This window comes from Erinaceus europaeus, chromosome 18, assembly GCF_950295315.1.
Source record: "Erinaceus europaeus chromosome 18, mEriEur2.1, whole genome shotgun sequence".
Classification (NCBI taxonomy): domain Eukaryota; kingdom Metazoa; phylum Chordata; class Mammalia; order Eulipotyphla; family Erinaceidae; genus Erinaceus; species Erinaceus europaeus.
Window position 1 is genome coordinate 30449281 of NC_080179.1, and position 13467 is coordinate 30462747.

Consider the following 13467-nt stretch of genomic DNA (forward strand, 5'->3'; position numbering starts at 1 on the left):
ATTATGTCAGGGTGAGAAATCTTGCATTGGTGATGCCTTGAGTGAGTAGTTTAAGAATTTCTTGGTTTCTTTTTGTTTGTTTGTTTGTTTTATGGATTTTTGGCCAAATTATACTTGGTATACTTTCTGTATCTCCTATAGACATGAACATTCACAGATTTGTCTTCTTGAACCATAAGACAGCAAGAACCTCACATTTCCACTATAAAGTCTATATTTCCCCCAGTCCTGGAACCTTAGGGTGGAGCCCACCTTCCTGCATGCTTCTCTCATTTCAAATCAAATGATATTGCATCCAGGGACCGCAACCTAATCCAATGCAACTGAATGTCACGCCATCATGCTTCACTTCAGACTGTGTCCAGAGACTTCAGGTGTGGAATGACAACTCTTCAGCTCCACTACTCGGGTGAGACCTTTCCTTTCATAGTATTCTCTAATTCCATTCCAGGTGGTCCACTCTCTAAGAAAGTCCCCAAAACTAGATATAGTCCAGGTCCCCTGAGATAGAGCATATGTTCACATGTGCTTTTAAACCAGGGAAAATATATACCTGAAAGCAGAAGTACACAAGAGTCTGTAGGGAGTACCCCCCCAACACTTCATCTGCACTATTCCAGGCTTTAGGTCCATGATTGTTCAGCAATTTGTTTGGCTTTGTATGCCAGATCTTCCACCTTCAGCAACCCACAATGACCCTGGGTCCTTACACCCAGAGGGATAGAGAATGGGAAAGTCATCAGGGGAGGGAATGGGATATGGAGATCAGGTGGTGGGAATTGTGTGGAGCTGTACCCCTCTTATCCTACGGTTTCGTTAATGTCTCCTTTCTTAAATAAATAAAATAAAAATTAAATAAAATTCTTTATTGGGGGATTAATGGTTTACAGCTGACAGTAAAACACAATAGTTTGTACATGCATAACATTTCCCAGTTTTCCACATAACAATTCAACCCTCACTATGTCCTCCTCTGCCATCTATACCCTCCACCAGTGTCTTTTCGTTTGGTGCAATATACCAACTCTCTATCTGTCTATCTCTATCTCTCTCATGACCTAACATGTGAAGGTTCTCAATTTTCTCAAATAAAATTTAAAATTCCTGATAATCATACTCTCTCCTCAATTCTCTCTTGAGATAATATGTGATGAACTTTTTAAATGTTGGGGGAACAAAGAGTGGCCTCCTCCCCCCCATAACAATATCAAATTGTATCCCTAAAATGGCAAGTCTTGTAAAACATTTCTTCAATAAAAATGAGTAAAAAGAAAAGATAAAGCCATTTCACTGTTATAATTTCAGAGTTCTCCTAGGTGTTACTTTAATAGCCATGTTGACCTTTAAGTTTCTGATTACTTGTCAAAAAGTACTTTTTATTATTAATATTCCCTTTCCACTCTTGAGAGAATAGGAGGTGATACCAGAGCTTCCTCAGGAAACAAAATAATACTTTTCAGACCAGAGGCCAAAGCAGTCACAAAGACAAAGATGTTTGCCCTCAAAGAGGGAAAAACTATGTAATATTCAACAAATGAAACAATGAGAATGAAAGAAGGCTGAAGGGATAATGAGTAGTTATCATATGACATTGCTTGCCTCTATTTTAATGCCTATCTCAAAATGTTTCTTTCTTTCTTTCTTTCTTTCTTTCTTTTCTTTCTTTACTTTTAATTGTAACCAGGGCTATCTCCTGGGCACAGTGTCTGAACTACAGATCCATGACCCCTGGTGGCCATTCTTCTTTTTTTCTCTATTTATTTTTTATTTGATATAGGACAGTCAGAAATTGAAGGGGATAGGAAGTAGCACATCCTATTGAGCACACATATTACAGTGCACAAGGACCCAGGTTCAAGCCTCCAGTCTTCACCTGCAGAGGAAAAGCTTCATGAGTGGTAAAGCAGTACTGCAGTTCCTCTCTCCTGATCTCCCCCTTCCCTCTCAATTCCTCTCTCTCTACCCAAAATACATACATAAATAAAATATGTTGCAAAAAATAAATTGAGCAGGAAGAGGGAGGTGAGAGAAAGAAAAACACCTGCAGCTCTACTTCCATATTCATGAAGCTTCCCCTCTGCGAGTGGGGAGTGGGAGCAAGAACCCAGAAGATGCAGTTCATACACACAGTAATGTGTGTACTTAACCAGTTGCACCACTGCCCTGTCCCACCTACCAAAATATTCCTAAAATTGTCAGTTTGATCTATACTGTGCCTTTCCAAAAAATGTAAATAAATAAACTTCTTCTATTCAAATCCAAGAAAAATAGCAGGGAAGATGGTTACTATACTGCTAGAGTACAAAACCAGCATATTTGAAACCCTGAGACTGATCCTGGCTCTGCACTTTCTCATTAACTAAATAAACAAAAACAATAAATCAAAATTTCACACTATAAGAACAGTAATAAAACTAAGATTTCAAAGTTTAATGTACAAGTTAAGTTTAAAATTATAATTGTATACAACAGTGTAATGTTATCTCCTTCACAGTAAGCTGTCTATAGACAGCACACATAGTACTAAGTGCAAGGTTTGAGCCCCTGGTTTCCCACCTAAAGTGGGGACATTTCACAAGTGGGGAAGCAGGTCTGCAGGTGTCTATCTTCTTCTCTCCCTGCCTCCTTCTCTCAATTTCTTTCTCTATCCAATACACACTGAAAAAAAAGTGGTCTCCAGGAGCAGTTGATTCAAAATGCTGACACGGAGACCCAGCACTTGCAGGCAAAAATAGTAGTAATAATAATAATGATGATGATGATGATGATGATGATGATGATGATGAAAAATAAGCCTATTTAGGGTATGGAAAATCCTGTTGCAAAAAGTTTTTTAACAACTTATTATTTGAGCACCTTTATGCTAAAAAATGCTGTCTTAAGAAATTATATAAAATAGAAAAACAAAACATTTAAAGTACTGATTGGTGAAGGAGAATGTAGAAAAAAAGTGAATAAATAGGTATGAGTAAAATGTACAGAATATGATGTGATTAATGAAATGAAGCACTAGAAATGAAAATACAAATGATAGATAAATAATGTTAGTTGGGGTAACCAGAGAAGATCTCATCAAAAAGTTGATATCTGAATAAAGATCTAATGAAAGCAATAGTAGGCCATAAAGCTATCATTATAAATCAGTTTTTCAGGCAAATAAAACATATGCAGAGAATAAACAAGTGATCAAAAGAGTAATTATAGTAATCAGGTAATAAACTATTGCAATAATCTGAGCAACAGAGAGTAATAGTTTGGGACAATCAAAAAATGGATGAATTCTGGATATTTTTCTCAAATGAAAGTCAGTAGTGTTTGCTAAAACATAATGACTTCAAAAGGAGTAATATATGCATTATAAGCTTGCCAGAGGAAGAAAGAGAGGGAGGGGAAGAAACATTCTACAGGACATAATAGATGAGAACTACCCTAGTATAGAAAACATAAAAGACATAAAGGTTCAAGAAGCCCAGAGGGTCCCAAACAGAATTAACCCAGACTTAAAAACACTAAGACACATGATATTTAGAATGAAAAGGAATAAAGATAGGGAAAGGACCTTGAATGCTGCAAGAGTAAAACAAATAGTCACCTACACAGGAAAACCCATAAGATTAGCAACAGATTTCTCCACACAAACACCAAAGACCAGAAGAGAATAAGAATATATCTATGGAGCTCTCAATGAGAAATACTTTCAACTAAGACTACTGTATCCTGCGAGACTGTCATTCAAACTAGATGGAGGCATAAAAACCTTCTCAGACAAGCAACAGTTGAAGGAATCAACTGTCACCAAGCCTGCCCTGAAAGAAGTTTGAAAAGGTCTCTTACAATCACATCATCATAAACATGCCATATATCAGAAAAATCTAAAAATTTTAGAAGAATGGCATTACAATATCTTCATTCTATAATTTCAATAAATGTCAGTGGCCTGAGTTCAATATCAATGGCACAGAGTAGGACGATGGATCAGAAAACACAACACAACCATATGCTGTCTGCAGGAATCCCACCTAACTCAAAACAAACAAAGACTCAAAGCGAAAGGATGGAAAACTACCATATAAGCCAATGAACCACAAAAAAGGGCAGAAACAGCTATTTTCAATCTGACATGATAGAATTTAAAATAAATAAAATTTTAAAAGATAGAGATTAGCATTACTTAAGGTTCAGCGGGTCAGTCAATCAAGAAGTCTTAATGACTATTAACATATATGCACCCAATGAGATGCCATCTAAATATGTCAAACATCTATTGAAAGGACTACAGCAATATATTAACAGCAACACAGAAATAATAGGGGATTTCAACACCCCTTGGATGTTAGATCAGAAACTATCAAAATAAAGGTTTATATTGACAGAAAAATATAAACAGAACTTAGAGGAAAATATTGACAGAACTCTTTTCCATATAAATTTTAAAGGCATCTTAAATGAAACAAATCCAATTACCAAAATAGATAAATAAATAAATAAAAAGTTGAACAATAAACTCAAAACAGAACTTTGACTGGGTCTAGTGTATTGCACCAAAGTAAAGGACTCTGGGGTAGGTGGGGAGGGTTCATGTCCTGGAACATGATGGCAGAGGAGGGCCTAGAGGGGGGATGAATTGTTATGTGGAAAACTGAGAAATATGAACAGGGATAGATGACATAATGGTTATGCAAAGAGACACTTATTCCTGAGGCTCCAAAGTCTCAGGTTCGTGGTGAATTCACCTTCTTAACCCCATCTTGGATGGAGCTCAAAGCTATCATGTTAAGTGAGATAAGTCAGAAACAACAGGCTTAATATGGGATGATCCCACTCACAGACAGAAGCTGAAAAACATGATCATAAGGGAAAACTTTAAGGAGAACTTGGGCTGGAGCTGATGTATTGCACCAAAGTACAGGACTCTGGGGTCTGGGGGAGAGTTCAGGTCCTGAAGCATGATGGCAAAGGAGGACCTAGTGGGAGTTGTATTGTTAATGTGGAAATGTTATGCATGTACAAACTACTGTATTTTTTAAATATTCACTTATTTATTCCCTTTTGTTGCCCTTGTTTTTTATTGTTGTAGTTAATATTGTTGTTGTTATTGTTGTCATTGTTGGATAGGACAGAGAGGAATGGAGAGAGGAGGAGAAGAAAGAGAGAAAGAGAGACAACTGCAGACCTGCTTCACCGCTTGTGAAGCAACTCCCTGCAGGTGGAGAACTGAGGGCTCAAACCAGGATCCTTGCTGTGAGTCATCCCAGGGCTCTCCCCCTTCCCTGGCCACTAGAGGCAGAGATGTAGTGGCCCCTGAGGATCCTGGGGGGCCCTGGCAATGAGGATAGAGTGTGTGGAGAGGAAGGAAACACATGACCAGCTCCAGGAGAAGCCTCATGGATGACTCGTTTATTAAGCAAGTAGATATAACCAAGGTTCAGAAAGAAAGTTGAGGTAATCATTAATCTAACACAACGCATAGTTACTTCTTGACCTAACAAGTATTTGATCACAACTTGAAAGTTACCATATAAGGTCTGGTCATGAGCTCACAATGCCTAGGTAGGATTTTTTCTCTAAGGATAAATTACAAGCATCTCAGGGCAGGGGAAAGGGGAGTGGTTGAGCAAAGCCAGGATATTTGTGGCAGGCTTCAGGTTGGCCATACACAGCAATTCATGACCTTTGTTCAAAGGGAATGAGGGAGCATGTACAGGAAAGTACCCAGTCTGAAAAGGACCATCCATCATAAGTTCCTGAGGTCAGGGGGACCTGCCAACCACCCCTAAGGGAGGGGGCTCGGGGTCAACCCACTCAGATTCTCATAGACATAATGGCTTGATCTTCATAGACAGTGGGCCCTTTTCCCACACCATGTGCTTTCACCACGTGCACTTAACCCACTGCACTACCACCTGACTTCCCAAACTATTGTATTTTATCATTGACTGTAAACCATTAATACCCAATTAAAGAAATTTTTAAAAATGGAATGTAAGATTATGAGAAAGAGAACTGAGGAAGATGACAAAATTCTTGTTCTAGTAAGTAGGTAGATTTTTCCATTACCCAAGGCAGAAAAGAACTAAGAATCTTAATTGTTTTAACAAAAAGGAAATTAGAGGCTGTGCAATGCCACACCAGGTTGATCACAATCTGCTCCAAGGATCTGAGTTCAAACTCCCAGTCCTTTTGGTGCTAGGTAGTGACACACCTGGTTGAATGCATGTGTTACAAATCTCCAGTCCCACCTGTAAGGGAAAAGTTTCATGAGTAGGGAAGAAGCCTGCAGGTGTCTCTTTTTCTCTCTCCCCATCCCATCTCCTCTCTTACCTCACTCTATCACTTATCATAATTGGGGACCAAAAAAAATGCTTTCATTAAAGGTGAATTTACTGTTTAGGCTCCAAAACCCAGCAATAATCCTGGTGGCAAATAAGTAAATAAATGAATAAATAAATATTTTTTAAATAAAGCTATTGGGTACTTTCAAAAGAGAAGTACAGTGGTTATTGAGTAAAGCACAGGAATTTGAAGAAGGGTATGATGATTTATACACACCATAGATGTATATGAAACTATACCTCTGAAATCTTATGATTCTCTATGTCCACATTAAGTCAGTAATAACAAATAATATTTTAATAACTTCTAAAAATGTAAGAATATCAATTCAAGAAGTGATAGGAAGCAATTAAGGTATAGTATGTGGAAAGAAACTAAAGTATAGACAAAAATACACCAGAAGATAGGAGAAAAAATTATATATATATATACATATATATATATATATATATGCAGTAACTGGAAGGAGAAGGGGATTCAAAAATAAAGAATCAGCTATTGTTTATCTTACAAATTGGACGAGTACAGTGAAAATTAATTACCATGTCTTGCATTTTTAAACATTTCACCATATCCCATTTGTGTGGATTTTTTTTGCATCCTGCATTGTAGGTAAATAGTAAAATAATGAAATCACTGGATTCAGTCAAATCAAGTTAAAACAGTGTTACAATAAAGCCTCAAATTAGCCACAAAAACATGTATAAAATAAACTATTTTTTTCAGGAATAAAGGTGAAACATTCATTGGGAAAATAACTAAGTAGTTTGATCAGCAATAAATAAGAGCTATTTCCTTTATTAAAATCCCTGATTACATAAAAAGTGCACAAATTTTTTAAAAATGTATCATGGTATCAGTTCTCTCACTGTGAAATTTTAATTCCTGTGGTCTGATAGACATAGATCTGCTGGAGACAGGAAGCAAAGGAAGCCATTCAGCTAAATGGATGAATGAATCATTAAGGTAAACTAAATATAATCTCTAGAGTCAGGTCAGGACATTAGGGAATATAACAATGTGATTCTCTTCATAAGGACATGGAAGTTTTTTGTGCTTTGTTTTTATTCTAGCAGTGAAAGAAGATATTGAAGTCTTCATTCAAAATATTCCCTTAGAGTTTATGTTCCATAATAGTATTGACTAAATCTGTCTTTTCCCCTGTCTTTTTCTCAGGATTTTCAACAGTACAATGCCAGCTGGCACCTGTAAACTCCCAGGTTATTCAAGGATCATTTATATATGATTGTGTCACAGTAGGTATAATTTATGATTAAGTAAACACACTTTTAGAATACATGTTCAATATTTTGACTTTCTTGTCTAGCAATGAACCAGATAAGACTACACATATGGGTGTGTGCGAGAATTCCCCCTAAAAGAAACAATTAACTTCAATTGTTGGTCATCCTGAGGTATAAATTGGATTGTACAACAAAAGCAGATTCTCTGAACTCAGAGTTGAGGATTTAGAGCTTGAGTCCAGAGCTCCCACAACTATAGACAACAAAATTTTTGAAAAGGCAGTTCAAAACCCTAAATGGAAAAAAGAGTCTCCTCTCAACAGCAAATGGTTGGAAAAATAGGTAGAAACATGCAGAAAAATTAAACAGAGCCATCACAGACCACTATGCACAAAATCAACTCCAAATTAATCAAAGACATGGACACTAGACAAGAAACTATCAAATACATAGAAGAAAACATTGGCAGAACATTCCACAGTATTTATTTCAGAAGCATCTTGGAAGACTCAAGTCCAACAGCAAAGGGGGAAAAAGAAACAAACAAAATAAGTAAATAAATAAATAAACCAACAGGGAGGTTAGGTTGGCACATTATTATGCACAAGGACCTGGATTTAGGTTGCCATCCCCACCCCAGGGGGGAGTCTTCACAAGTGGTAGATCAATGCTGCAAGTATCAATCCTCTGTCTTTTACTCTCTTTCCTGCTCTCCATAGCTATCTGTTTCTCACCCTATATCAAAAAAAAAAAAAAAAAAACACTGTAAAAAGGCAATGGAGTTGTGTATGATTCAATCCTCAGTGATGACCCAGTTGACATAAATATTTGTAGATATATATAGATATATATATATTAAAATAACAATTGGTGTTACATTAACTCAAAATGTTCTACATGGAATAAACAAATCACCAAAAACCAGAATGGAAATTTCTCTTTACTGAATGGGAGAAGATCTTCACATGCCATACAACAGAAGACTAATAACCAAAATATATAAAGAGCTCACAAAACTCAATAACAAGAAATTCAAACAATCCCATTAAAAATGGGAATACAATACTTTTAGCCCACCTGCATGTTAGGTATCAGGCTCAGGCAAAAATTAGTAGTTATAGGCTTCTTAGAATATACCTAAAAGATACTTCCTAGAGTCTTCCCACATGAATACCCTTATTTCAATCTGCTCTACTCTTCCTTTTAGGTTTCCATTTATAAAAACAATTTGTCTCTGGGGAAGCAGAGCTCCAGGACACACTGGTGGGGTCGTCTGTCCAGGGAAGTCTGGTCCGCATCCTGCTGGCATCTGGAACCTGGTGGCTGAAAAGAGAATTAACAAACAAAGTATGGATCAACCAGTCAATGCCCATGTTCAGCAGAGAAGCAATTACAGAAGCCAGACCTTCCAGCTTCTGCAACCCACAATGACCTTGGGTCTATACTCCCAGAAAGATAAAGAATAGGAAAGCTATCAGTGGAGGGATATAGAGATCTGGTGGTGGGAATTGTGTAGAGTTGTACTCCTCCTATCCTATGATTTTGTTAATGTCTCCTTTTTTAAATAAATAAATAAATAAATAAATAAAATTGTCCTGCTTTATATTTTACCACTTTTCAGCCACCAGGTTGAAGATGATACCATGATGCCATGATGATACCATAGACAACCTCACCAATGTATCCTGGAACCTCACCTGTCCAGACTCTTATCCCACTAGGGAAAGACAGAAACAGGCTGGGGGTATGAATCAACCTGCCAACATCCAAGCCCAGAGAAGCAATTATCAGAACAGAATCCAGACCTTCCACCTTTTGCACCTCGTAAAAAACTTTGGTCCATACTCCCAGAAGAATAAAGAATAGGAAATGGAGGGAGTAGGGTTAGGAAATCTGGTGGTGGGAATTGTGTGGATTTCTACCCCTCTTGTCCTATAATCTTGTTGATCATTATTAATCACCAATAAAGAATATAAAATAAAATAAAGTACAGAAAGCATTACCATAACAAAATGGAAAGAAGCAGGCCAGACAGTAGCACACCAGGTGAAGCACACATGGCATAGGGACCAGAGTAGGGATCCCTGTTTGAATCCCTGGCTCTCCACCTGCAAGAGAGTCACTTCAAAAGCAGAGAAGCAGGTCTGCAGGCGTCTGTCACCTCTGAAAATAACACGTTAGGCCAGAAACAAGTGCTGGGAGTAAAAGTGGGAGTAAAAGAACCCTTCTACTGAAAAAAAAGAACCAATCCTACTGCTGGTAGGATTGTGAATTGATTCAAACCCTATGGAAAATAGTCTGAAGATTCCTCAGCACACTAGAGACGGATTTACTTTATGGGCTGGCAATTCCTCTCCTAGAGATTTACTCCAGAAATACAAAAACACCTACACAGAGAGGTAAGAGCTCAAACTTGGAAACAAACCAGAGACCTCACAACAGATGAGTGGCTAAGAAGGTTGTGGTATATATACATAACGGAATGCTACACATCTATAAGAAATCAGGTAATCCTCTCCTTCATTTCACCTTGAATGAAATATGAAGGAATCATGCTAAGTGAGATTAACCAATAGAAGGGTAAATGCCTGATGATCTCATGTATAGGTACCACTTAGGAACAAGGAAGAAAATAAAAGCAAGAGGATCCTGGTTTGAGCCCCCAGCTCCCCACATGCAGGGGAGTCACTTCAAGAATGGTGAAGCAGGTCTGCAAGTATCTTTCTCTCCCCCTTTCTGTCTTCGCCTCCTCGCTTCATTTCTCTCTGTCTTATCTAACAACAACAACATCAATAACAACAATAATAGCTACAACAAGGGCAACAAAAGGAAATAAAAGCAAGGTAAATCTTGGACTGACTGTGACACCAAGGGAGAGGGATAGGGGGAGTTCTTGGGGGAGAGCAATGAAGACTCTGTGCACAGTGGTGAAAAAATACTTAATTTGGTGGTGGGAGTTACATGTGGACACCTTCTAAGGAGAGATGAAAAATTATGTGTCAACAAATGTCCTGTAAACTATTACCCTAAGGATTTCTCTTTGACAAGACAGGGTTTGAGCAAGCTGATACAAAGAAAATAACTTGGAGAATAACAAGATTGTCTATATTCTTTAGTACCTCTCTAGAATGACAATAATTAAGAGTGTAAAGAACTGGTATAGAGAATAAGAGACCATCAAGAAAGATAAATAAAACACAAAGATTCCTTTGGTTTCATAAGTTACACTTTAGTTTTGTAAAAGAAACTAGTAGAAAAAATTTTGACTACCTTCTGTGAGATAGAATTTTATAGATAATATTCTTAATATTGTACTGGGAGTCTGCCCCTCCTCTCTCAATTTCTCTCTGCCCTATATAAAATTTTTTTTAAATATCAAGAAAAGGAAAAAATGGCCACTGGGAATGATAGATTCATAGTGCTGGCAATGAGCCCCAAAAATAACCATGGTGGCAATAAAAAAATTAAAAAGAGAGAGAGAAAGTAACAAGATGCTACATACTCTGAAAGATTAAAAAAAAGTCAATACATATTAATGATCCTTGAGAATATTTAAAAGTAAAGTGGAGGGAGTCGGGCTGTAGCGCAGTGGGTTAAGCGCAGGTGGCACAAAGCACAAGGATCGGCATAAGGATCCTGGTTCGAACCCCGGCTCCCCACCTGCAGGGGAGTCGCTTCACAGACGGTGAAGCAGGTCTTCAGGTGTCTATCTTTCTCTCCTCCTCTCTGTCTTCCCCTCCTCTCTCCATTTCTCTCTGTCCTATCCAACAATGACAACAACAATAATAACTACAACAATAAAACAACAAGGGCAACAAAAGGGAATAAATAAATAAAATAAATTTAAAAAAGTAAAGTGGAAGAGGTGGAAGATCATTTAGCTGATAAACCATAGGTCTTGTTATGTGCATGGGGTCCTGGGTTTGATCACCAACAGCGCATGGAAACACTATCAACAGGTTGGGGAAACATCATAATGGTTATGCAAAAGGCCCTGAGGTCTAATTTCAATCCCCAGCACCACTGTGAGTCAGAGTTGAGCAGTGCTTTGAAGTCTATCTATCTACCTATCTCATTACAATAAATAAAAATTTTAACAAAAAAAAAAACCTATGGGAACCACCAGGGAAACTACAAATGGTATCTCCCTCCCTCCTCAAAAAGATAGAACAATTTTTTCAAATCATGCATTGGAGAAATAGTGGTATAATTTCTCATCCCCCCAAGACAAGTATCTTCATATCACTCCTGTCACCAGCTGAAGCCCTTCTGGACCAAAATGCACTGGGTCCTCAACAACCTTATTTACCCCCTCCCAGGTCTACCTCCGCTCAGAGTCCTTTTCTTAAGTGCAATACACTACACACAGTTTTGTTTCATCCTTTCCTCATTTCTTAAGACACACTATAAGTGAGATTATCTGACAGAGAAAAAATGTTAATTGGGCTGGAGTGGTCACCCAGTCATATAATGTATGTGCAAGGCCTTCCACTCATTCAGCAGCACCAGGAAAACAAATATGATATAAATTTTGTTAAAACACATATCAATGTAAACTGAAATACTATAACAACTTAGGAGGAATATGTACAAATATTTTGCCCAATCATTTAACCTAGTAATCTTAATATTCATGTAAATTAGTAGAAAGGTCAGGAACTGGATAATTCCAGGACAGATTAGGAGTCAGGAACTGAATAAAAGCAGAATATAATGTAAAGGGGGACGTCAACAGGGCAGGACTAGAACAACTTCAGGAATCCACCAAATCACCAGTAAGTGCAAACACATATGGCTCATGGACAGGGAGGAGCCTAAGGAGAGATTGAGCAGCTAGTAACAGTCTGGCAGTTTACCAGTTGAGGCACCACCTTCAGTCTGTTTTACCAACAAAAAGAATGCTGAAGGAAGGAAAGGACTCCCTTAATACTCACCAAATGCAACTGTGAGTCTCCATTGCTACTGCCCTCAGAGGCTGGAGCAGCAGTGGGGAGACTTTGTGCTGACATCTGGGAACAGAGAACTGACCAGGACACTCAGGAGAAGAGCTACACCTTGGTGGCCTAGCAGTGAGACTGTAGAGTGGGAGCCTTTCCACATTGTTCTCCTGATGAGAACATGGTGAATAATTGCCTCAGAAACAACAGACTATAAACAAGACTATTTGAGAAATTCACAGGGCCCAGCAGAGCTGCCTAGCTTGGCAGAGAAGCTGAACTGAGGCAGGACATTTAGATCCCTGAGGTGTGAGAGTCTCTTTGCATAACCACTGTATCTCTCCCCCACTCTGCTTTATCTCTAAGTCTGAAGTGAGTGATTCAGGTGAGACCTTTCCTTTAATAGTATTCTCTAATTCCATTGCAGGTGGTTCACTTCCTAACAAAGTCCCAAAAACTAGATATAGACCAGGTGCCTGGAGATAGAGCATATGTTCATATGTTCACATGTATCCACAAACTAGGGCAAAATATATACCTGAAAGCCAAAGTACACAATAGTCTGCAGTGAGTAACCCCACCCTTACATTTCATCTGCACTATTCCAGCCTTTAGGTCCATGATTGCTCAACAATTTTTTTGGCTTTGTGTATGTTAAATCTCTTTCAGCCACCAGGTTCCAGATGCTAGCATGATGCCAACCAGACTTCCCTGGACAGATGACCCCACCAATGTGTCCTGTAGCTCCGCTTCCCCAGAGCTCCAACTTACTAGGGAAAGAGAGAGGCAGGCTGGGAGTATGGATGGGCCAGTCAACACCCATGTTCAGTGGGGAAGCAATTACAGAAGCCAGACCTACCACCTTCTGCATCACACAATGAGCTTTGGTCCATACTCTCAGAGGGATAAAGAATAGGAAAGCTATCAGGGGAGGGGATGGGATATGTAGATCT